Genomic DNA, 26,262 nt, shown 5'->3' with positions numbered 1-26,262 from the left:
TATTATTGTCTAAATATCATTTCTTATATTTAATTTGTGTGGTTTCATATCTAACAAACAATTACATACATCATCATATATATTTAATGAAATGTATAAAATTACGCTATGTTCTTAGTAATTTATTGGTCCCAAATAAAAATTAGTTTACCAATAATAAACATGTCACAAGCTAGAATTTAATTTGAATTGAGAGGATAACATTTCTCCTCTCAACAACCTAAATTAAGTTTAATTAACCTAAATTAAGTTTAATTAGCATATTAATTTATATATATTATTTCATAATATGTTATAATGTAGTGAACTTTTAAATACTAATTCCATATTCTTTCATGGTTTCGAAAATTTTAAAAAATTATTTTATGTATTAAAAGAATTATGCGAAAAGTCATGGATACATTGTTTCTTAAATGTTTAAGAAGCTTATTGTTGCTCTTTTTATATGAAATATAAATTTTGAAGCTTAAGGTATTATGTTGAGGCCTTAACCTACCCTAAGCTTAAAAACTAGGTGATCCCACCATTTTTGAAAAAAAATTGTTATTTTTTACTTCCCTCTCAAAATGTCTTCTAAATATATATCATAATTATGATATTTCGTTTTTAGTTGTTTTGATGATAAAATAGAAAAAGGACTAGTACCTTACCAATTTACTAATACATCTAAGTTTAATTATGATATTTCGTTTTTAGTTGTTTTGATGATAAAAGAGAAAAAGGACTAGTACCTTACCAATTTACTAATACATCTAAGTTTATATCTCTTAATTATAATTCACATGTTTCCTTGCATAAACATGATCTTTCTTATGCATTAATAATTCTTTTATGAAGGATGAGATACCTTGTTATATAAAGATATATAGTGTAATTAATTATTCCTTTCTAAATATAATTCTTATATTTATTTTCTAAAATTCCACATTCAACAAATAGCTACATACATTGTCATATATATTTAATTAAATGTATAAAATTATGTTATGTTCTTAGTATTTTATTGGTCTCAAATAAAAAATAGTTTACCAATAATAAACAATAGTAAACATGTCACAAGCTAGAATTTAATTTGAATTGAGAAGATAGCATTTCTCCTGTCAACACCTGGATGTAGGTGATTACTATGAAGTTAATGTAGATTAGATGGAAGGATCGTAGGTGGCCAGGCCACATGGCCACCCGCGTCCCCTTCCATGCCAATTTATGGCAAGCTACAGTCGACCTGCAGGCACCATTACTCTAGTGCTCAAGTCGAGGAGTTTGCAGTAGGCATAAGGCCATGGCTTCTACAAGACATAATTCAGCCACCCCTTCCCTGCTAAACTACTCTTGCCCCGCTCAAGCTGTAGAGCCAAGATCATGCACAATTATTGGGAGGCAATGTTGGATTCTCAGCTGTGTTGATTTGGGAAATGGCTTCCATTTTTCTCAAACAACTCACTGTGCACTAAATTCCACCCAGAACTCCTCCGTTTCTCTTTTGAATAGCTCCATCAACTCCAGAGTTAACTTTGTCTCCCCAATTGTAATCACTGAACACAACACTGCAATTTTGGCCCAGCTCAACAACCATCATTCAACCATGATGCATATTTACCATCAAATGTGTAGCAGAAGATGTGGTATTCGAGGCAGAAGCACTTGCCTCCCCTCGATGCCTAGCCCTAAACTAGCTACTACTTCCTCATCCCCTTCTACTACTCATTCCAGAGGTTGTTTCTCTTGCAGATACCCCAACACTTGCAGTGGTAGAGGTCGGGAACAGGCCCATGGTGCCAAAAGATTGAACGCTGCTACCCAAACAACCAATCTCCCCACCCCTCTCACCACACGACCCAATTTTGCTTCCACAGCACGTTGCATCGCACCGATATCATAGCCACTGTCACTATCACCTTCAATGAGGAAATCAATCCGTAGGATAAGTAGGATGCTTAGACCCATGACCTTGGACCAGAGAAAAGGAACAACAATGAGCAGCAGAAGAACAAGGATGACCATGAACCAGAGAAAGGAAACAGTAGCAAGCAACAGATGGCAAAGAAAACTAGCAAGGCTGGTCTTGACAGCATTCTGCAAGGAGGCGAGCTGGCTGGAGGCAAGCATGCAATCGAAGGCAGTTTAGGTGGCACTCAGGTAGTTGGTGGCATCTCGAGTGGCACATCAGGAAAGCATGCAGTGGAGGGTAGCTCAACAGGGGCGCAAGCAGTTGGTGGCCTCCCTCACAGCGCATCAGCGGAGGATGATGACTGGTATGAGTACGCGTGTTTCATTGTGGAAGAGCCTCCACCAGATGACATGTAGGGGGTCCATTCAGACTGTTGAACCAGTTGCCAAGTGTCCATTTAGACTATTGTTTCATGGGTTTGCTTTCATCGAGTTTTTCTCTACTATTTTTTTTTTTTTAAACCATGTGGTTAGTTTTGATTGGTATTGATTTAGGACCCCTTTGTGGGCCATTTTATGTTAAGTTCTAAGACTCCTGCATGGGCTTTTTACAATGGGTTCTCTCGGATTGGTTTCCCCTCAGTGGGAAATCGAGTTTAGTTTTTTTTTATTAATTTTGACATATCTCTGTTTAGCACCACAGAGGTCGGAGCGTCGTTGTATTTTTATTTTTGCCTTTCTAAATAGAATAGTATTACTTAGAAAAAAAAACATTTCTCCTGTCAACAACCTAAAGTAATTTTTTTTGTTTTTGTTGAAGTAATAGTTGGTCCTTCCATTCACTTGTAGCTATAAAATAGGTTACATAAAATACATCGAACCCAAAGGAGAAGATGGCCATAGAATTTAGCTATCACTCTAAGCTTTGGGAAAAGATCCAACGGCTTGAGAACCGGTCCTAGGGCCCAATAAAACAAAACAAAATGCCTAAACTGCTTGAACCATACCCTGAGATCTAACGATAGAGGAGAAAAATAGAACGAAAACATGTGAATCTGAAAAAACTTTAAGTGGACCGAAAGAGGAAATACAGACCATAGTGTAAAGATTTCGGGTCCACTGGGGAAGTAAGGAAGATAACCTGAGCATTCCAACATGCTCATTGAACATAATCCATTGATTTGCAACTACCTGATCCAATGGCTGTGAAGAATATCGAATTGAAAAGAAGAAGGAGGAATACTGCCCGATGAAGGCGGTATTCTCTCTCCTCCTTAAGCCACGTGTTGAACATTTAGTGGCATTGGGTTCATTTCTAATAAACAGCTTCAAGTTTTGAGGATGCCTAAAAACTCGAAAACTGCCTTAACTAAAGCAAATTTCAAATTACCACGGATTCGCTTTGTCGACAACCATCCAATTGACTAAGAGACTCATTTGTGCCATTGCCATGCAACTTTGATCAGAATGCTACATTTTTTCTAACTACACGCTCACTATCCAAGCTCCTTGCAGAGCCAGTGAAAATGAGATCTATGGTATAATACAAGTTTGTGCAAATCCTTGTGCTGTCAATCACCACCCAGCTGAGAACCCTCGGTCTGTGGAGTTCTGGGGAGATATTTTGGTCAAATGACTAGATATACTTTTCATAAGTATCCATGGATTGCTACTTCATGTAGATTATACATCCATTATTTCCATAATTCTGCAACCTGCTAGAATCCACTATTTTGATAGAGCACTCGGTCTGCATTGACCTGTATGAGACTCTCATCCCTCAATCTGCACTGGGGGACCTCTATCCATCTATACTTATTGCTGCTTTTAGCACAGAGAGCTCCTTCATTAGCTAAAATGTCTGCCAATTTGTTGGCTATGTGGTGCACATGAATGAAACATAGGGTTCTCATATTCTGAAGGTGGGATTGGATCCTTTGATAAACTTGAAGAAGTCTCCAATGTCTCGAAACTTTTTTTAGAGCTAAGCCATAGCATATTTTCTTGACCGAAGTGATAATCAACTCAAAGTCCGCTTCAATTATGGTTTTATGAAGATTTTTGTCCCTCAGGATTTCTATGCAATGCTCGAGGGCCATAAGCTCCACCATATTGTTTGTGGATTTCCCCAAATTATAATGAAAAATGAATTCTATGCAACCCTTTTCATCCCTTATCACTCACCCATAACTAGCCATGCTCGGGTTTCCTTTTGAGGCCCCATCTATGTTTCATTTCATAAATCCCTGGGGTGGAGGGAGCTAAAAGTCTTTATCAGCAACAATATGATTTGAATTTTTGTTATTGCCTTGAGGAATAAGCCCCTGCATACCCAACCATAGTAGTATCTGCACATTAGCATCTGAAGGGTGATTCTCAGGGGGTTTTTGAATTAGGGTTCCTACCATCTCCTTGAGCTATCTTAAAATTTGTTCCATGATGCTCTGGGAAGAACCTTTTTTATTTTTGAAAATTTTGTTGTTGCGTTCTTTCCAGACATCCCAGATTAGGAAGCTTGGAGCTAAAGCCCAAGCTTTGTTGACTGTTTCATAATCAGAGAAGTTTTTCCTCTAATTCTTTAGGGTGTTGGTGATGCTTCCCATGTCCCTATCTATTTGTCTAAAAATGGAAGCAATCCCATTCCACAATGTGGAAGTAAATGTACAGAGTTTGAGAAGGTGATCCATAGTTTCTTCTTGTGATTCACATAGCTGGCATTTGGATGGGCCAAATACACCTCTTTTCTAGAGGTTTTCCCAGGTAAGAATTTTCTTATGCTGCACTAACCACACAAATAGTTTAATTTTCATCCATCCTTGGTTCTACCATAGATTTTTCCAAATCGAATCAGGGTTTGTCAAGTCAAGCCCAAGGGCTATGCGATTTTCCTCTTTAAGGTTAAAGGTGACTTCATTGTTATTGCCCCATCTCAGCTGGTCTGAATCAGCTAATATCAGGGTCTTCCTTTGTTCTAGGATGGCTATTAGAGATTTAGCTTGTGCCTTCAAGGGGGTGTTATTCCTCTAATCCAGTTTCTTCCATATTCTCCATTTTCCTTTGTTATTTGCCTGATCCCATAATTCATTTACTCTGAGTAACCCTTTGTTGTCAGTATCAATCTTGATATTTGTAAAGTATTCTTTTAACAATTTAGGTTCTTGTTGCCACTTATCCTCCCAAAACCATGCAAGGTTTCCATCTCTAATTTCCCAGAAACTGTGTTTCTGAACAATGGTTCTGTTCTCCCAAGCTTTGTTCCAAATGTGGGAACCTTTGGTGATTCTAGACATTCTAATGTGACCGCTATCTTCCCAATTGTTTGCATATTTCTGTTTCCAAATTTGTGCCCAAGGGGCAGCTGAATCTTTTAACCATCTCTACCATAGTTTCCCCCCCAAAACGATCTTTAGCACCTAGGGATCATCTAGTCCCAAACCTCCATGAGTTTTAGGTTTACAGATATTTTCGCAGGCTACCAAGGCCCATTTTTTTCTCTTACCCTTTATCCCAAAGAAAATCTCTTTGGATATTTCTGCATAGTTGCATGACCCCTTTTGGACCTGGAAGGGTTGAGAACATGAAGATGGGGATAGATTGTAGGACAAATTTTGTGAGCACTAGCCTACCTCGTAAGTTCAAAGACCTACTTGTCCATTTCTGTATCTTGTCCTGTAGCTTATTAATCATAGGCTCCCAGACTATTTTTCTCAGAGGTTTGTCTATTAGCAGTACTCCAACATATCTGGAAGGTAGCATATCTCTTTGAAAGCCTAGAATTCTAGATATATTTCTTTGAATAGCAATGCTAGTGTTAAAAGACAAAATCTTTGATTTGGAGAGGCTTACCTCTGTGCCCGCAGCCATTGCAAAGTCTTTTAGGATTTGTTTGTATGCTAGAGCTTCCTTTACCATAGGTATGCCCTGTAGCATAATGTCATCCACAAATTGTTGATAGGTCAAAGCATTTCCGTTCCCGATTAGTTTGAGACCCTAGATTTTACCTTCTTCTTTGGCAGAGTTGATAGCTAGGCCAAGTCCTTCCATCATGAGAATAAAGAGGAAGGGTGAGAGAGGATCTCCCTGTCTAATACATTTCGAAGGATTGAAGGGCTTGGATGGAGAACCCTTAACAAGATTGAAAAGCTAGAGGTAGTTACAATGACCATTACCCATCTTACCGAGTTATGGTCAAATCCATAAGCTAGAAGAACTTCCCTTATATAGGTCCAATTTAACTTATCATAGGCCTTTTCTAGGTTAAGTTGCATAATAATTCCTGCTTGCCTATTTCTTATAAGAGAGTGAACCACCTCATGAGCTTGAATGATATTGTTGAGAATTTGTCTGCCTTCCACATACCCAGTTTTCTCCACAGAAACCAGAGTTGGTAGAAGGGGTTTAAGCCTGTTGGCAATTATTTTGGAAATTATTTTATACACCACATTGCATAAAGCTATAGGTCTGAATCTGTTTGGTGTCATAACATTATCCTATTTTGGAATTAAGGAAATGAAATATGTATTTAGCGCCTTCAAAACAGTTCTATTTTTCCTCGAGTCCTCCACCACGTCAAGGATATCCTAATTGACTATACCCCAACATGCTTTAAAGAAGTCAACATTAAAACCATCTGGGCCTAGCAACTTCCCATTGTGCATATCTTTAATAACTTCGCTGACCTCCTCTTCATTCACATGCGTGTTTAGATTGTAATTATCTTCTATTGTCACAAGCTTAGGAATGTGCTTTGTGAATTCATTGATGAATTGTGATCTGTCTAAGAGAGGTTCCTCTGTTATGCCTTGGAAATGTTAAACCAACACAGCTTCTATATCTTTGTGGGAACTATGTTGGTTTCCTTGAGAATCCTTGATTTTTGAGATCCTGTTGTGAGACCTGTGATCCATGGTAGATTTGTGGAAAAACCTTGTGTTCCTATCTCCTTCTTTTAGCCATTGTACTCTTGATTTCTATTTCCAGAATATTTCCTCTTGTTTGCATAATTCTTCCCATTCTTATTGATGGTTGTTAGGTTGTTCCTTTCTTCCCTCGTTGAAGCCATCAGTGATGAGGGTCTGATTAATTTCATGTATCTTCCTTTCAACAACTTTTTTGGCTTCAAAAATGTTGCCAAAATCATTCTTATTCCAATCTTTAAGCCTGATTTTGATATGTTTCAATCTTTTATGCAGGAGAAACATTCTCGTTCCCTGAATTTGCATATCCTCTTTCCAGAATTTTTCAATATTGCCGATAAAATCTGGATGGGTGAGCTAGATATTTTCAAACCTGAAAGGTTTGTTTCTTGGAGTTCCTATACAGGACGCCTCAAGTTGAACAAGCCAATGGTCCGAGCCACCAAAAGGGAGTATCATCACTGACATGTCAAGGCCTATGAGTATAAGGTCCTCTAAGATAATGAATCTGTCTAGCTTTGAGGCCACCTGAGACTCTCCTCCCCTTTTATGATTCCACGTAAAGATGCCATTGCTTGTCTCTATGTCTACTAACCTCATATTACTTATAAAATTCTAAAATACTATCGAGTCTCTGCTTACTGATTTGGTTCCACCTTTTTTTTGACAGGGATCTGATAATATTAAAGTCCCCTCCCAAAATCCATGGTATTCCCAAATGTCTATCCCTTAGATCCTCCAGTGAAGTAAGCAGTGTGAGTTTGTCCTCAGGCTTCTACGGACAATAAACATTTGTGATAAAATAAACTTTCTTGTCCCCCAAAGGTTGAATAACCACTGATAAGTATTTCCTCGATGCTTTAGAATCCAGGATACTTAGTTTCTGGGGGTTCCAAATTGTGAGAATACCTCCTACTGTGTTATCTGCTTGTAAATCTGGATATTCATATCTATTCATCCATTTGCTATGTATTTCTCTTATTTTTCCTACTGAACATTTAGTTTCCTGGATGAAAATCATATCTGATTTTTCTTCTTTCATTCTATTGCTAAGATTCCTTTGTTTCCTGTTACTCCCTAGACCCCTAATATTCCATGTTGTGATCTTCATTAAGAAAGATTTGTAAATGAGTAACTAGTTAGGTCTTTCATCTAACTTGAATCTATCATCAGTTTTCCACATTCCATTAGCAACTCGTTCTATTTTTTCCTACCACTTTTTCTACTTGGGTTCCTAAGTGCTAGTCTCGATGTTTCCTTCATAGTTTTCACCCCTTCATTGTCCTGAATATTGAGGTTTCTTTTGACTCTCGACCGTTTTGCCTAAGTTCTCCACAGAAATAGCTATTGCACTCTATTGAATTCCTGTTTTTGTAGCGAATCCATTCCTTTTGTGGTTCCCTGCTCCAGGAATTTTTCCAGATCTAAATGCCCCCTTTCAAGAATATCTTGCAATTCATGATCCTCTATTTCCACCTCACTCGGGGCCATCTCTTGGTTCTTATCAAGTTCCATGGTACTCAGTAGATCCTCCTTTTGTTGGTTGTTGTCATGTGTGTCCTCCATATTTTCTTCCTTTTCCTTCTCCCTTGAGCTGTCCTCTAGAATCTGATTTGCCTTATCTAGCTTCTCTTCTTCTTCTAGTACCTTGTACCTATTTTGGTTTGCCTTAGTTTCTTCACTGTTTTTTTTTTTGTACTTTCTCCCTCCTTTACCTTTATTTCCCACATTGTGAAAGCTATCAGTATTTTTCCCTGAGGTAGTTTTAGTTCTGCTTTCTATTTTATTTAGGGGACAATCCCTAAATAGATGCCCATGTTCATGGCATTTACGACATCTGAAAGGAACATGCTCGTAATCCACCCCTTGTACCCATTCCTCATCAAAAACTTCCATAATCATTTCATCTGGTAGACCTCCAGAGGGATCCATCTCCATGCATATACAGGCAAGGGGTGTGTACTTTCCTTGCCTGGTGGCCTCAGATATTTTGACAAAATGCCCTAGTTTCTTTCCTATTATTGTTAGTGATTCTGGCTGCCAATAATCCAATGGTAAGGAGTAGAGTGTTACCCAAACCAGGATCGAAGTGAATGTCTCTCACTTTGGGACAAAATTCATCACCCAAGGCCACATATAGAGGCCTGCAGAAGCATAAAAGTAGCGCCCTCCTTCAAACACCCTGTCTTTATCCTCAATGTTAGTGAATACTATAGTGAAGAAACCCTTTGACCCAACGTCTAGGTCTATATCCCCTTTAGGTATCCAATGATTCCTTATCCATGCATGTAAAGCCTTCTCCGTTGGCCATAACCCCATGAATTTACAAGTGACTACGTATGTCGCCATGTGTTCCCTATGCGCCTGTAGCACTGGATCACTCAACATCACTCTGGATGTGATAGTTGACCTAGGCTTACACGATCCATTTTGTTTTCTGGTGTCTGCATTCTGATTTTCTTCCTCTATTCTTTCCTCTCTTATGATGTCTTCCCGCCTATTTTCCTGCTCTTGTGTGTCTCTGTTGTCCTTTTTTCCTCCTCCTAAAATATCTATTTCAGCTTCCAGCAATTTCTTGCCATGACTGGAGACTACCCAACTGTAGGAGGGAGTGGAACTCCCCTCTTTACTCCCCTCCATGGTGCCCAATGCTTAACTTCTTCTGCAAACCCTAGCTCTCCTTCTCTCCCCTCTAATTTCCCACCATTCTTAATCCTCGTGAAATCATCAATATAACATTGATCTATTCTCTGTTCCAACCTAAAGTAAGTTTAATTAGCCTATTAATTTATATATATTATTGCATAACATATTACAATTTAGTGAAATTTTTAATACTAATTCCATTCTTTCATGGTTTCAAAAATTTTAAGGAATTATTTTACATGTTAAAAGAATTACGCAAATAGTCATGGATACATTGTTTCTTAAATGTTTAAGAGCTTCGTGTTCACTCTTTTATATGAAAATATCAATTTTGAAGCTGAAGGGGGTATGTTAAGGCCTTAACCTACCATAATCTTAAAAACTTGGTGATCCCACCATTTTTGAAAAACATTATTTTAATTTTTAACTTTTTTTCTCAAATTCTCTTCTAAATATATATCATAATTATGATAAAAAACAATTAGTTGTCTTGATGATAAAAGAGAAAAAGAACTACTCCCTTGTCAATTTACAAATACATCTAAGTTTATATCTTTTAATTATAATTCACATGTTTCCTTGCATAAACATGATCTTTCTTATGCATTAATAATTCTTTTGTTTTATTGGGTCTACAATACACACAATTTTTTTGAAAATAAAATTAGAACATTATTGTGATTATGCTTATGCATAATATGGTCATGACTTATGTATGCTCATTCACAAAGTAGAATTTAATTTGAATTAGGTGGATGAGATTTCTCTTCTCAACCATTTAATTTAGGTCGAATTAACCTTATATATATATATATATTAAATAATACATTATAATATAGTAAAATACTTATTCCATGTTCTCCCACCATTTTGGAAAAAAAATTGTGATAAAGGAATTATGAAAATAGGTATGGACACATTATTTCTTAAATACTTAATAAGCATCCTATTCTTTCTTTGATCTCAGAAGACACTAAACATGTCAATGTTGAAGCTTAATTAGTTATATTGAGGCCTTAACTTTCCTTAAGCTCATAAACTAAGAGACCCCGTGATCTATTAAGGTTTATAATTAATTTTTACTTTCATTTCAAAATCGCTTCTAGATACATCTCATGATTATCATATTTTTGAGTTGTTTTGATGATGAAATAGAACAATGGCTAGTTTATTGTCAATTTAGACATGCATTAAACTTTGTGGAATTTAATGATGATCCACTTGTTTCCTCGCATAAACATGATCTTGCTTATGCATTAATAATTATTTCTTTTTTGACGAACCTATCTTATAAATATTTTTTTGCATAAGCCAGTACAACATTAATGTACTTATGCTTATGCATACTATGATCATGGCTTACATACATGACTAGAAGTGCCTCATTATTATTTTAAGTATTTAATGAGATTTTGTGTCATTATGCATATGCATGATGCTTCAAATTCATAGGTTGATTTAGGGATCTAATCATAAAAGTGACATATACCATAGGAAGTCTTGCATAAGGCTATGGAAGCAGTTAGTGGCCATGAATGGACCTAGCAATGTTCATACATGAAGGTCATTATAAGAGAAAATTATTAAATAACTAATATTTAACACACTAAAATTAGGTTATGTATACTATATTTCACATAGTTAAGACACATGTTTAATTGTGTCATATAACTTAGTATATAAACACGATATTCATGATATGACATGTTATGTGAATGACACATTCAATGAGGGAAATAGATCAATAATGGGTGTCCTTTTTATTTTGGCTTATTGTCATTGGAAAGTTTATGAAAACATTTCAAGTAAAATAGGAAAACCTGGTAAATTAAAATTAATTAAATGTTGAGGGGTATCTTTAAAATGCTTCAACCTATTCGAATCATTTATCATAGGGATCAATAATGAACAAAAAAAAAATAATAAATTATTGTAAAATGTCAACTCATATGGAAACAATAATTTATAATAGGGATCAATAATGAACAAAAATAAGTAAATTATGGTAAAATGTTAGCTCATATGGAACCCAAATTTCTATGTAAAAATTCCTTTTTGGAAAAAATGGGTGTTTGGTCAAAATGTTAGTTTTATTGTTAGAAGAACTACCTATATATTTTTATTATGTATTGTAAGACATAAAATCTTTAGGGATTGGGTAAAATTGTAAATATATAGATATGATAATACAAAACATTAGAATAGGAAGAAACATTGGACCTTGGAAGTTGAAACCAAATGTCAAAACATCATTGAATATATGTATGCTTGGTTAATGGAAATCAATTCATGTTTTATGAGTTATTTCACTTGGCTTGACATGGTATCAGGTCAAAATTAAGTACTTTTTGCATTCAATGTAACTCATTTTCAGCCCACTCAAACCTGTCTCTCTATTTTCTCTGCAATTATGTCTTATTACAACTTGTTATTCACTCTTCTCAGAAAACTCTCCATTTTTCTTTATGTGTGTTACCATCGCACCTCCATGACTATTCATGGAACCGAACACTCCTTGCAAAACACATTGATTTCATTGATAATGTCATATGTTCACTAACTCTCATCCTTCTACTTCTCCCTATTTCTCACATGCCTATTTTAATAGGTCTATGAGTTGATTATTGATGAATTTATAAAAGCTCAGACATGGAGTTTACAAATATCCACCCCATGAGGGTTTCCAAATATATGAACAAATACAACAAATTTGGTTAATTATTTCACATAAAAAAGGTGAATTGTGTATTTTTGTGATCTTATTGGAAGGCTAAACACGAGTCTACACTCTTGGCTAGAATTTACAACATCTTGTTGGCCATAGTATGGGCCCTTGATTGTGAAAAGAAGTAAAAGAATCAAGCCCTCTTGTGTTTCAAGTTTGACATTTCCTAGGGATTTGAGGGTTTTGTGAGGTCTTCTAATCCAAATGTGAAATCTACACCATATGCATAGCATGCCACTTCCACTGCTCACATCACATCCACCACACTATTAACATCATTGACACCTTTTCTACTCACAAATATCCAAATCAATATCAAAATATCTATATTTGTTTCCAAAATATCCTAAATTACAAGGGCCTTATAATATTCATAAGTGTCAAAATCAATATATTTGCACCGTTTTGAGATATACTTGTAAGCACATCCATCACTCGTAGTTTTGAAATTAGCAACTTTTCAAATTATTATTTTTGAAATTAGTAGTTTTGGAATTAAAAAAAAAATTTGATGTAGGAGCATAAACTCCCCCCAAGTTCAAATTGAAATCTAGAAGGTTCCAAAATGCATGTCGTGCTAAGATTTTATTATGATATTATTGTTTTGAGTGATATTATGGATATTTTGAGGATAGGTCATATCTTAAATGAACTAATCCTTGTAATATTTCTTTATGTGTGTGAGCCTTAGGGTGTTGAGAGGAAAAGAGAGCAATATAAGATCAAACCAAGAGGATGGCATGGCCTAGAGAGGCCTTAGTGTATAACGAATCTCAAATTTAATGAAAATATGTATTATGTGTAACTATGTGTTTCCATGTGCCTCTGTGTGTAAACCTTGTATGGATAAATTTCATTACATCACAAGTTAGATGCATGTCAGTAGAAGAGTCAAAGTGTAGGTTGGGTGTACAGTAGAAGCATGGAAGAGATCCATCATTAATAATTGTAGGATCAAAGGTGATCTTTTGATGAATGATATTGGGTAGATCGTAGAGGCTGAGATGTTTCATTCCCTATTTTTGAATTAATAGAGTGAGGAACAATGGGATCTAACATTTTCATTTATGTCTTGACCTTCGGCCTTTTGGTAACTCATTCAAACAATGAGAAATTAATCATATCATTGATTTGGGAACTAATTCTCGAGATATCAATTAACATGCCTTGAGATATGGTGAGTTTGACATGATTTGTAGTCTTATCTCTTTGCAAAGAGACATCAAGAAGTTGTATTACTCAAGTACGTTGAGATTCTTAAAGACATGTTAACATGACATTTGATGGGTGATATGTCAATTGACAGTCCCGATGAATAACAAAGTTCATGTCAAGTGCATGATCCCAATCTCAGTATCATGATCAATATCATGAGGTGAATGTTGAATTCTTAAGAGTTTGGTGTAAATTGGAAATGGGCCAAGATATGAGAAGTCTATGCACTAGTACAAGAGAAGGATTATACCTTTTTGGCTTAGGCCTTCGGCATAATGCATGGTCCCATGTTTTCTCTGTCTTATGCTAGAGTGAAGGAATTTGACATTGACATCAATTTCTTGGCATTCTATTTAGAGTTGGACAAGGAAACTTGGGTTTGCAATGATATCCCATGGTAAACAAGAGGATATGAAGCATTCTACTTCTTTTGTAGACATGATTAGTCCAATTTCATGGGCCCATAACCCATAGGATCTAGAGATAAAACTCCCACATAGATTAGATTTTGTTAGCCCCAAAAATCATATTCTATAAAGTGGTGTCAAAGTGGGGAAATGATTTCTTGCTTGCGGGAGAAAGGAGAACAAATTCCAATTGCAGTTGCATAGAAGTTCTTGAGACAAATCCACAGTTATAAATGCGTGTACAGTTTTCTAGAGTATAAAGAGCCTTAGAGGCTCTTGAGAGGAAGTGAGGAGTGCACAAGCCTATAGTCAAGAGTGGTCAAGACGTTCTAGCAGAAGTAACTTGGAATACCAAAGGGTCAAGATGAGGAGAAATATTGATGAGGTATTAGGTAGCATGTGAAGAGGCTTGATACAAAGAAAGGCTTGGTTGCAACTCTTTTTTTAGTATGAGGAGAAAGAAGACCAAGATTTAGATGAACGTGGCGTAGTAGTGACGAAGAATGATGAAGATATCATGAATAATTTCTACCCTGTGTTGGGCCATGGGATTGCCATCCTTTTTCATCTATTTTCCTATTTGTTTTCCCCATATTTGACCAAAAAGACCACATTTTACCACTATAATAGCTTTTATTCACCCGAATATGTCCCTTCCCATATGTCACTTTCTTGGTCCAACTCTGTTTATATTTGGCATAAGAACTATTGTCTTAACTGATTTTTATTACAAAACTAATATATGGGCTATTTTAGGTTTAAGTGGTCAATTAAAGTTGTTCATACAAGATTTCAGTTTCAGTTTACTTTACCAATTTGGACAAAATGCTTCGTGAGTTTTTGTTGATACATGAATATTTTTCCTAGTGCATGTTGTCTTCTCTAATTAGTCATATGGACTAGATCTAGGAGTACATCAAGTCAAATTTATTTCAACCACTAGGAGATATTCATGGAGCATACAGATCACTTAGTTGAGATTCTTTGTAAAATTATTGTAATTAAGGGAAATTGTTATAACTTCACCCCTACCGTGGAAACTATTGGATGATTATTAATATATATATATATATATATATATATATATATATATATATATATATATATATATATATATATATATATATATATATATATATATATATATATATATATATATATATTAAATTACATGAGAATTGAAATATTTCCATGATGATCTTCTTGTTGTATTAAAAAGTTATAAAGAGGAGAATTGTTTGCCCACGGGAGAAGATAATATTTGAGGATTGGAAATAATGGAGAAGCACTAAAGAATTGTAATCCTAATGTTTTGTTAATGTAAATCTCAACCTTGTAGAATTACATCTTTCTCTGAGTAGCCTATGTGTTGTTTAGTGCACCAGACCCTACTGAGGATGAAGGGCTCTCTTTCTTAATAGGGATGACTTGTTAATTAGAGTATAGTAATTATTTTCATTAAGTCTTCTCATTTATGTGATTGTTGTTACAGTCAACTTCATTTATGAGTTATTGATTGCAGAGATATTTTGAATGGTGTGACAACATAAGTGTTGGATAGGTCTCTCTTACTAGTTTATAATTTACACGTGTTAAGATATTGCATCATGGGCATCAACAATGCATGCAAGTATACTAGAAAACTATTAGGAACCCTCTAGTAATATTGAAGTGTATTAGCTTCTACAACTAGATTAATTCCATAATTAAATTATACAATTTTGAGCAGTGGGTTTGTGGTAGCATTTCCAGGTGCGTAGTTTGGGATATCACAAGGTTACAGTAATTGCCATCCTAGATACATATTAAATAGAAATGAACAACAAGGAGCTAGATCCATGTTAACCGTTAGTCTAGATCCATCTTACATAGAAATTAATAACAAAGAGAAAGTCAATAGAGAAATGAACAAGAAATGAAAACTATGGATGCATTGATTTCAGTGTATATGATACTTTGTGATATTATATAAATAGATGGATGATGTGCATTATTTTCGAATTAATTAAATTAATAATGTGCATAAATTTTAGTGTATGCATAAAGTAATTATTGATGCTAGATATTTATTTTTGTGTTAGAGTAGTCATTAGTATATATCCATGTTCAATGGAAATGAAAAACAAAGAGTCGAGATATTTCTTAATCATTAGTGTAGATCCATCTTAAATAAAATTGAAAAGAAAAAAAAAGTAAGTCAACAGAGAAAGGTACAAGGAGTGGAAATTATTGAGGAGCGTCAAAAACAAAAGGGAGAAACAAAGAGTAGATCAACAAAGACATAAGAAATGAAAACTAAAGAGTGACAAGAATAGAATAAAGAACAATTTGAATGACATAAAGAATATCAAAGAGAATATTGGAAAATAAGGGAATAGTGAATGACAATTGAATAGTTTCAAGAGTAAAGAATACAATAAAATGTGTAATGAAGAAGAAATCGACAAAAAATGGCATGGGGAATGACAATGCAAGAGCATGAAGAATAGATGAAACAAAAGGGTGAATAACAAAGAGCATATTGACGAAGAAAATAACATTCAACCAACTCAGGCATGGTACAAGATGCAAAAGAAAATCCTATGAAAAAAATGTTTAAAACATATCTATGCCCAAACTCAACTTATAAATTTCATTGATATGAATATTTCATATTCTATATTTCATGATAGGCTAAACCAATTAGTTGAAGCTCAAATATGTTCTTTGTGTGAGGAATCATATTTTCAAATTTTGCACTCTAAAAGAGATTTGCACCTAAATAAATTTGATCCCTTTCAATGCATGTTAGGTCCATCCCTATGATAGATCTATACAAATTACAATATGCATGTAGATATTGTATAAATTTTTTTGAATTAGATTATAAAATATGTATCTATTTTTCTACTTATCAAATATTAAAAAATCCAATCTTTCACTATATATATCATTTTTCAAATTTTACAATTTTGAAAAAAAACCATTATATTGAAAAAAATGATTTCTTTAATATTTAATCGAAATTAAATTCAAATAAATTTGTATTTATTTTATAATTATTATATTCAGAATAATTTTAATTTTTTTAAACAATTGCAAGATATCCTAAACAATTGATAAATTATTATTTTGAGTCTTAGTCTTCTTCATCACCTATATAAATTTTATTGTACCCCCCACACACACATATAATAATGATTAAAAACATTAATTAACTTTTTTTATATTAAATAAATCTAACTATAAATAATAACGTGTAAACATATAAAATAAATAATAAAATATTATAAATTATTATTACACAAATTTTAAATAATTAAAATAAAAGCTTTGGAAATTGTTAGCATTTTCATGTAAATATAATTATGGAGTAATGGCTAGAGTATGTCTCTAAAATTTGTCTTTTACATCTATAAGCATCTAAAAACTTACCCCTTATAGACCACCAATAAATAATTCCAAGTGTGCATTTCCTTGAATAATAATAATATATCTATTTACATTCACGAATAATAACTAATAATAACTATCAGCATTACCAATTTCACAGATAAATTATAATAAATTTTTCCATTTAACAAAACTCAAACCGAATCAAACAAAACAAAAACTATGATTAATACATATCATTTCATCCCCACTTACACGCAGAGTCACATATTTCAACATCAATGATGTTAACACGATAACTATGTTTTGGTAAAGTCATACGTTTCGACACCTATGTTGTTAGCATTATAACTATGCTTGTGAATTTGATTGTTTAAAATAATGTAGAAAAACATTGAAAGTTCCAATCCCACGGGCGAGTTGTGTTAGTCAAAATCTTGAAGGAAAAAGACTCGGATATCTGTTCATAATCTCAAGTTATGATTTTCCTAATTTTTCAACCATGCTTGTGGAACCGAATGTTCAAAATAATGTTAAAAAAATTGAAAGGTCCAGTATGGCATATAAGCTATAATTAATATATATATATATATGATTTTAAATATTTTTATGGAACTATATTGAAAAATAGAGTTTTATTTTTGTAAGGGAGATTTTGTTGATATTTAAAAAAAAACAAATTTTAAAATAATTTTAATTTAATAATTTAAAAATTATCAAAATACATATAAATAAAACCATTTGAAGAAAAAAAAACGGAATATCTTATCATACTTTTAGATGGTTATTCTTGTTCATTTATGAGCATAGTTTTCCAATATTGAGAAGATGTTTGTTGAGCATTCCCATTTTTTTAAAATATGTGAGTAAAATAGCACCATATTTCTCTTTATATATATATATATATATAAATTTTCGTATAAATAACATTTATATATATATATATATATATTTTCGTATAAATAACATTTTTATTTTTTAATTTGTATATAAGAATAAGATATTCAATTTAGAAATGATAAGTTTTTTTCAATTCTTTAAAATAAAGCTAATCACTTTTAAAATAACAAAATTTAACAAATAAATAAATAAAATACATTTATAATTATAAAATAATAATAATAAAATGAAAAAATATTTAAAAAAATCTTTGATCTATAGATATGATCAAATAAAGACATGTTACGAAAAATTGTATTTTAAAATGGGAAGTTTTTCATTTTTTTAATTTAGATAAGAATAAGATATTCAATTTAGAAATGATATTTTTTTCTATTTAAAATAAAGCTAATCACTAAGAGAACAAATTTAACAAATAAATAAATAAAATAAATACACTTTATAATTATAAAGGATAATAATAACATGAAAGAATATTTAAAAAAATCTTTAATCTATAAATAAATAAATAGAATAAATGGATATCAAGAAAATTTATATTTTAAAATTGGAAATTATTTTTTTACATCTCTTTACCTCGTCAATATTAAATTATTTCAATCTTTTTAATGGATATACATCTTTTTAACCATGTCCTTACCTCATCGAAGTTAACCATCTCCGAAACGAATTAATCATTTAGTTATCAAAGTCTTCAAAGTCTTTTCTGATGATCGTCAATGTTTGAAGTTTAAAAGGACAGTTTAAATATTTAGTATAAAAGTTAAGAAATAAATGGACCAAGTAATTGTTTTTTTTTTAACATTTATTTCGTGAATTTTTTAAATTTTGGTGGAAAAGTGAAAATGTTAATTTTTTATTTTATATAATAAATAAAAATTAAATTTATGAAATTATAATAATAATTAAATCTTTCTGAATCTAAATCTCTTTTGAGTGTAAAATTTTAGGAAAGTTTTGTATTGCATCTTTTGAGTGTAAAATTTTAGTAAAGTTTTGTATTGCAAGAGGTTTGATACCTCTCAGTGTTTTATAGATATTGATTTAAGATGGATCAAAGCTACTTTTATTTAGGTATCGACATACTAAATTTGTTAAACATATCATTATTCTAATTATTTGAAATATGTTAAATATGTGTAAGATAAATCATAAATCTCATGATTTTCTTCTCTTCTCCATCTCTTGTGTATTAGACATGTCCTTTTATTGAATACATTAACTCCACTCAGTGTTTTATAGATATTGAGTTAAGATGGATCGAAGCTACTTTCTTTTTTTGCTTAGCCAAGAGATGATCCTTCTATTTCATTAAAATAAAAATAAAGTTACAAAATATACAATAAACTGTCCATCTTCATGGAATTAGGAGAAACAAAGGGCAGCCTACCATAGACATGGCCTCCCCTACAACAGTCATTAAAAAACACTCAAATTACTCAAAAAATTAGACTAAAAGATTCTCCAACCACGTGGAAAGCTCTGGTGCCTCTCATCCCTACTGCCCAGACCATAATTCACGCACCAACCATTGGCTGAGGAATAAGGCGCCCCAATAAGACTCGTGGGGAATATGACCTAGCCCCACAGAAATAGCACGATCATTTCTAACCATAGATTCGGACGGCTAGATCCAACGGCCAAGAACAAAATCGCATAGCTAAGCTAACCTAAAGTTAATGAGCAATGGGGGCGGTATTCCATACCACCCCCCTGCCACGTGTAGGAAGCCTAATGGGATCGCTACCAAAAATCCAAAATCGTTTACTTCTCAGGAGCCAAACGATCACTTGGAAACCACTAAGAAACCAGTTTTCCATATAGAAAGTAGTTTGAAGGGAGATTGTCATCGCTGAAAATCTAGCCAATCTAGATTGATGAACAGCCTGATCAATCCTTGTCATTGAATTACCTCGCCTGATCCGACGGCTGGGGTTCATTTCGCACCACCTAATATCACTGAACCTTAGTGCTTCCCGCCAACTAGACTGATGACTTGCACGATCGATCCCTACTATAGAAACACTCTGCGCGATTCGACAGCTGAGGATCATTTTGCCACGACTAAGTGCACCGAACATTAGTGTGCGATGAGGGCAGTATTTTAGCCGACCCCACTGCCACGTGTAGCCCTCTGTATGGAATCTCTCCAAATTTAGTAAAACCATTTCCTACTTGTGAGGGTTGCGATCACCTGAAAACCTCTCCCAGCACGGTAAACCAATCCTGGATGGAAAACCCCTGGTATAGCGGTTGCTAAGAGTACCCGGGATCCTGCCCAACATTTTTTTTTTCTTCCAAAGACCTGGAAGGACGAAACACCCGCAAGCTACTTTTTCTTAGATGAACCAGAGCCACCCGACTGAGTATCCACTGGAATCTCAAAAATAGTGCTGACTGGCTTCAATATGGTCAAAGGAGCACTGCGACTCTCTGAAGACCTGAAAGTAGAAAAAGTAAGAGACATAGAACACCTGAATCTACTGGGTTACGTCTCCATGGCCCTACTCCGAAACACAATCTTGTCCTCATCGGCCTGGTCATAACATTTCGCTTTTAACCTATTCTGAGGCATTTCTTTCCAGCCGAAAGCAACCCTGTTCTCTGTGCTGGTCACCCCTTGATTGGCAAGAAGATCAGCCAATTTATTTGCCGATCTTCTTACATGTTTAAATATAACAGTCCAAAGGCTCTGGAGGTGTTGCTGAATCCATTGAAAGCCTTGGATTAGATGCCAGTTCCTTGAGAATTTTTCTGATCTTGTGCCCTAGCTGATCCTCTTGACTAAATCGATGATTAACTCTGAATCAACTTCAACAATTACATTTTGTTAGTTATCCTGTTTCAGGAACTCTAAGCACAGCTCCATAGCCATCAATTTTTCCATGTTATTCATGGCTCTTCCTAAATGACAGTAGAAGATGAAAAGTACTCCATCATGCTCATCCCTTAATACCCCTCCGTAACCTGCAGAGCCTGGGTTGCCTTTAGAAGCCCCATCAATGTTGAATTTCAAAAAGCCCTTGGGGAAGGATGCCAGAAATCTTGCTCAGAAGCCAGGGAGATAACTTTCCTATCCCATCCCAGAGGAATAAGTCCTAGTAGACCCAGATCACTGAGAGTTTTCAAATCTGCATCAGAAGAAGGGTTCTTGGGGAGATTTCGCACAATAGTGCCAACTGTTTCCTTGATTTGTTTTAAGATCTACTCAAAAAGGTTTTGGGATGACCTCTTTTCATTCTTGAATATTCTGTTGTTCCTTTCTTTCCAGACATTCCAAATAATGAAACCTGGCATGATGGCCCATGTTGAGCTAAGAATCTCATTGTTTGAAATGGTTCTTCTCCATCTATTTAGGGTATTGGTGATGCTTCCTTTGTCCTTGTCAGTCTATTGGAAAATAGTTGCAAGAGACTCCCATAAACTGGAGGTGAAGATGAAATTATTGAGAATGTGCTCCATAGTTTCGTCTTTGGCTTCACATAAATAACATCTGGAAGGCCCCCAAACACCCCTCCTCCTGATATTATCGTAGGTCAGGATTTTTTGGTGCTGAATGAACCACATGAAGAGTTTAATCTTCATCCATCCTTGATGTCTCTAGAGGTCTTGCCAACTCTTGTCTGGAGCTTGTGAGTTGAGGTCAAGGAGAATGAGTTTTGCTTCTTTGAGATTCAAGTTATCCTTGCTTTTGTTGCCCCATCTTAGCTGATCTTGCTCCCCTGATTTCAAAATCTTCCTTTGCTCTAACATATTTTTTAGAGTCTCTGCTTTAGCCTCCACGGGGTTTTCATCCCTGAACTCAAAGTTCCTCTAGGCTCTCCATTTTTCACTACTATTAGTTTGGACCCAAAAGTCTTTTACTTTAGATAATTGTTTAGTATCTGTATCCTCCTTGAGATCCCTCAAGTCTTCCTTTAACAAAATAGGTTCTTGTTTCCATCTGTCCTCCCAGAATAAGGCAAGGTTTCCTTCTCTGATTTCCCAGAAGCTGTTTCCTTGGACTAAGCCCCTATTGTTCCAGGCATTGTTCTAGATGTGAGAGCCCTTGTTATATCCTGACATTCTTATTAGATCCTTGTTTTGCCACATGTGTGAATATTTTTCTTTCCATATCTTTGCCCATTGTGCCTCAGGATCTTTAACCGATCTCCACCATAATTTAGCACCTAAAGCCTTACTTAGAATCTCAGGATCATCCAAACTGAGTCCTCCATAATTTTTGGGTTTGCAAATTTTTTCCTATGCTACCAAGGCCCATTTCTTTCTTTCTTCCCCCTTGCCCCAAAGAAAATCTCTTTGTACATTTCTAAATTGCTGCAGAACCCCTTTGGGGGCTGGTAGAGCTGATAGCATGAAGACTGGAATTGATTGAAGGACAGCCTTGGTTAACCAACCTTCCAGCCAAATTTAAAGATCTGAAAGTCCATTTCCTAATCTTATCTTGTAGTTTGCTAATCACTGCTCCCAGATGCTCTTGTGAAAAGGCTTGGTCGTTAGAGGGACTCCCAAATATTTTGAAGGGAGGATATTCCTTTGAAAGTCCAAAATTCTTGAAATATTTGTCTGAATAGCAATGTGAGTATTGAAGAAAAAAATCTTAGATTTGGAGAGATTAACATCCATACCTGAAGCCATGGCGAATTCTCTCAGGATTTGCTTATAAGCTAACACTTCTTTGACCGTGGGGATGCCCTGCAGCATGGTATCATCCACAAATTGTTGATGTGTTAAAGCTTGACCCTCTTCAATAAGTTGGAGACCTTTGACTTTCCCAACTTCTTTAGCATTCCTGATAGATCTACCCAACCCTTCCATCATGAGAATGAAGAGAAAGGGAGAGAGTGGATCTCCCTGCCTGAGGCCTCTTGAAGGAATGAAAGTCTCTGAAGGAGAACCATTCACAAGAATTGAAAAACTAGGAGAAGTTACTAGGGCCATTACCCATCTAATCCAATTGTGATCAAACCCAAAAGCCTTGAGAACTTTTCTGATATAGTTCCAATTCAGCTTATCATAAGCTTTGGCTATATCCAATTGCATGATCATTCCAACTTTCCTCTTGCTTGTTAGTGAGTGCACCACCTCATGAGCTTGAATTATATTGTCGAGGATTTGCCTACCTTCCACATATCCAGATTGTTCCCCTGACACCAGGGTGGGGAGAAGAGGTTTGAGTCTATTGGCCACAACCTTGGATATTATCTTGTAGACCACATTGCACAGGGCAATGGGTCTAAACCTATCAGAAGTTAGAGCTGAACACTATTTAGAGATCAGGGCAATAAAGGTGGTATTGAGACTTTCATAATGTTTTTGTCCCTCCTAGAGTCTTCCACTAACTTCAGAACATCTTGTTTTACAATATTCTAGCAAGATGTGAAGAAATCAACATTGAAACCATCCGGACCTGGTGCCTTACCATTTTGCATTTCTTTTAGGACCTCACTGATCTCATCTTCTGATACCAGTCTATTAAGGTTGAAATTGTCCTCATTGGAAACCGGCTTTGGAATATGTCTTGATATAACCCTAATAGATTGTTCCCTATCTGAACAGGACTCCTAAGCAATACCACGGAAGTGCTAAAGCAGTGCTGCTGCTATTTCTTCCTGAGTATGAAGAAGATTACCTCCTTCATCCTTGATAGAATAAATCTTGTTGTGAGCTCTGTTCAGCACAGTGGATCTGTGGAAAAATCTGGTATTACGTTCTCCTTCTTTTAGCCATTGCACTCTGGATTTTTGCTTCCAGAAAATCTCCTATTGTTTACAGAAGTTCTCCCATTCTTTTTGATACTTGGTTGCCTACTCATTTCTAACCTCATCAAAGCCCTCCTTGATAAGGGTTTAGTTGTGTTCTTGCATTTTTCCTTCCACAAATTTTTTTACTTCAAAAATGTTACCAAACTCCTTCTTGTTCCACTCCTTGAGCCTAATTTTGATTTGTTTTAGTCTTTTTTGGAGTAGGAACATGCTTGTGCCTTGAATGCTTAATTCTTCAGCCCACCAGATGGCTATATTGTTGGCAAAATCTGGGTGGGAAAGCCAAATGTTTTCAAATATGAAGGGCGTATTCCTGGGGGTACCAATGCCCTGCATTTCTAGTTGCACGGGCCAGTGATCAGAGCTTCCAAAGGGAAAACTCTTGCAACCAAGTCCTTGTCCTTGATCATAAGATCCTCTGAGATAATGAATCTATCTAATTTAGAAGCCACCTGAGACTCTCCTCCTCTTTTATTGTTCCAAGTAAAGGTACCATTACTCATACCAATATCCACTAACTTCATATTATCTATGAAATATTGGAAAGCACAAGAATCTTTATTTAGAGTTCTGGTGCCCCCTTTCTTTTCGACAAAGATTTGATCATATTGAAATCTTCTCCCAAGATCCAAGGGATACTTGCATGTCTGTCCCTGAGATCTTACAGGGAGTCTAAAAGCTTGAGTTTTCCATCCAATCTTTGGGGACCATACACACTCTTTACTAGGTAGACTTCCTTGCCTCCCACTAGCTATATGACCACTGATAGATAATCCTTGGCTACCTCTACATCTATAATGTCAATTTTTTGTGGGTTCCAAAGTGTGAGAATGCCACCTACTGTATTCTCTACTTTGACTTCCAGAAACTCAAATTTATTGAGCCATTTACTGTGAATCTCTTTTATTTTCTGAATGGAACATTTAGTCTCCTAGATAAAGATTACATCTGATGCTGCTTGTTTCATTCTATTACTAAGTAACCTTTGTTTTCTTTTACTGCCTAGGCCTCTAATATTCCAAGAAGTGAAATTCATTATTAAAGATTTGTAAAGGAGTAACTCGATAGGTATTTCATCTTACCCGAGTCTATCATTAGCTTTCCACATTCCATCAAAAACTTGTTCTTCTTTTTCCTACCTCTTTTCTTTCTTGGGTATCTATGTGCCAAGCATAGTGTGGTTTTCAAAGCTTTCATACCTTCGTTGCTCTACCTTTCATGATTCCCTTGCTTTTCTAGCCCTGTGGTCTGAGTTTTCCATAAGAACAACTATTGAACTCTATTGAACTCCTTTGGAGGTAACGAATCCACTCCCTCCCTATCTCCCTGTTTCAGGAATCCTTCTAGATCTAGATTCTCTTTCTCAAGAATCTCCTGTAGTTCATAAACTTCCATTTCCATCTCACTCTGGGTCATTTCTAGATCCATCTCTAATTTTGTGTCATTCGTCATTTCTTCTTTCTGTTTGTTAATGGTTTGTGTTTGCTCATCCTCTTCTTAATTATCCTTGTTTATTGGAGTTTCTCCCTTGGACTAAACTACTTTTGTTAACCCCTCTTCCTCTTCTAGTGCTTGAAACCTGTTTTGACTGGCTTGTTGCCTTTCATTTTGATGTGCCTTCGATCCCCTCTTGCTCCCTTTTCCTTTCTGGACCACTTTGTGAAAGCTTTCAGCGTCTTTCATGGTATTGGTTTTACTATTATTTTCTGTTTTACTGAGAGGGAAATCTCTAAAAATATGCCCATGTTCATGACATTTACGACATCTGAATGGGATGTGCTCATAATCCACAGTTTGTACCCATTCTTCATCAAACACTTCCAAGATGACCTCATCCAACAGAGCTCCAGAAAGATCCATCTCCACACATATTCTTGCAAAAGATGTGTATTTTCCTCTTCTGGTGGCCTCAGAGGCTTTGACAAAACATCCTAACTTATTTCCTATGGCAGATAGGGATTCCAGTTGCCAGTAATCCAAAGGTAGAGAGTAGAGTCTTAGCCAGACCGGGACCGAAGTAAAAGTTTCATGTTTTGGGACAAAATGCATGATCCAAGGTCTCATATACAGGCCTTCTACTGCATAAAAGTAGGGCCCACCTTCAAATACAGTATCCTTATCTTCAATGTTTTCAAAGACTACAGTAAAGAATCCCTTTGACCCAAGATGTAGTTTTATGCTTCCTTTTGGTTTCCAATGATATTTAATCCAAGATTGTAATGATTTTTTAGTGGGCCATAAACCCACGAACTTACAAATGATTGCATAAGTCTGCATGTGGTCCCTATGCACTTGCAGAGCAGGATCATTCAAAACAACTCTAGGAGTGATAGTAGTCTTGGGTTTGCATGGTCCCCTTTCAATTTTGTCTTTTGTGCCCTGTTCCTTGTCCACTTCCTTGCTTTCTTTATTGTTGTTATTCTCCT

Source organism: Pinus tabuliformis, chromosome 2_2 (assembly GCF_031772625.1).
Source record: "Pinus tabuliformis cultivar Carrire ecotype Pingquan chromosome 2_2, CPIR1, whole genome shotgun sequence".
Classification (NCBI taxonomy): domain Eukaryota; kingdom Viridiplantae; phylum Streptophyta; class Pinopsida; order Pinales; family Pinaceae; genus Pinus; species Pinus tabuliformis.
Note: the sequence above shows the minus strand (reverse complement) of the source record.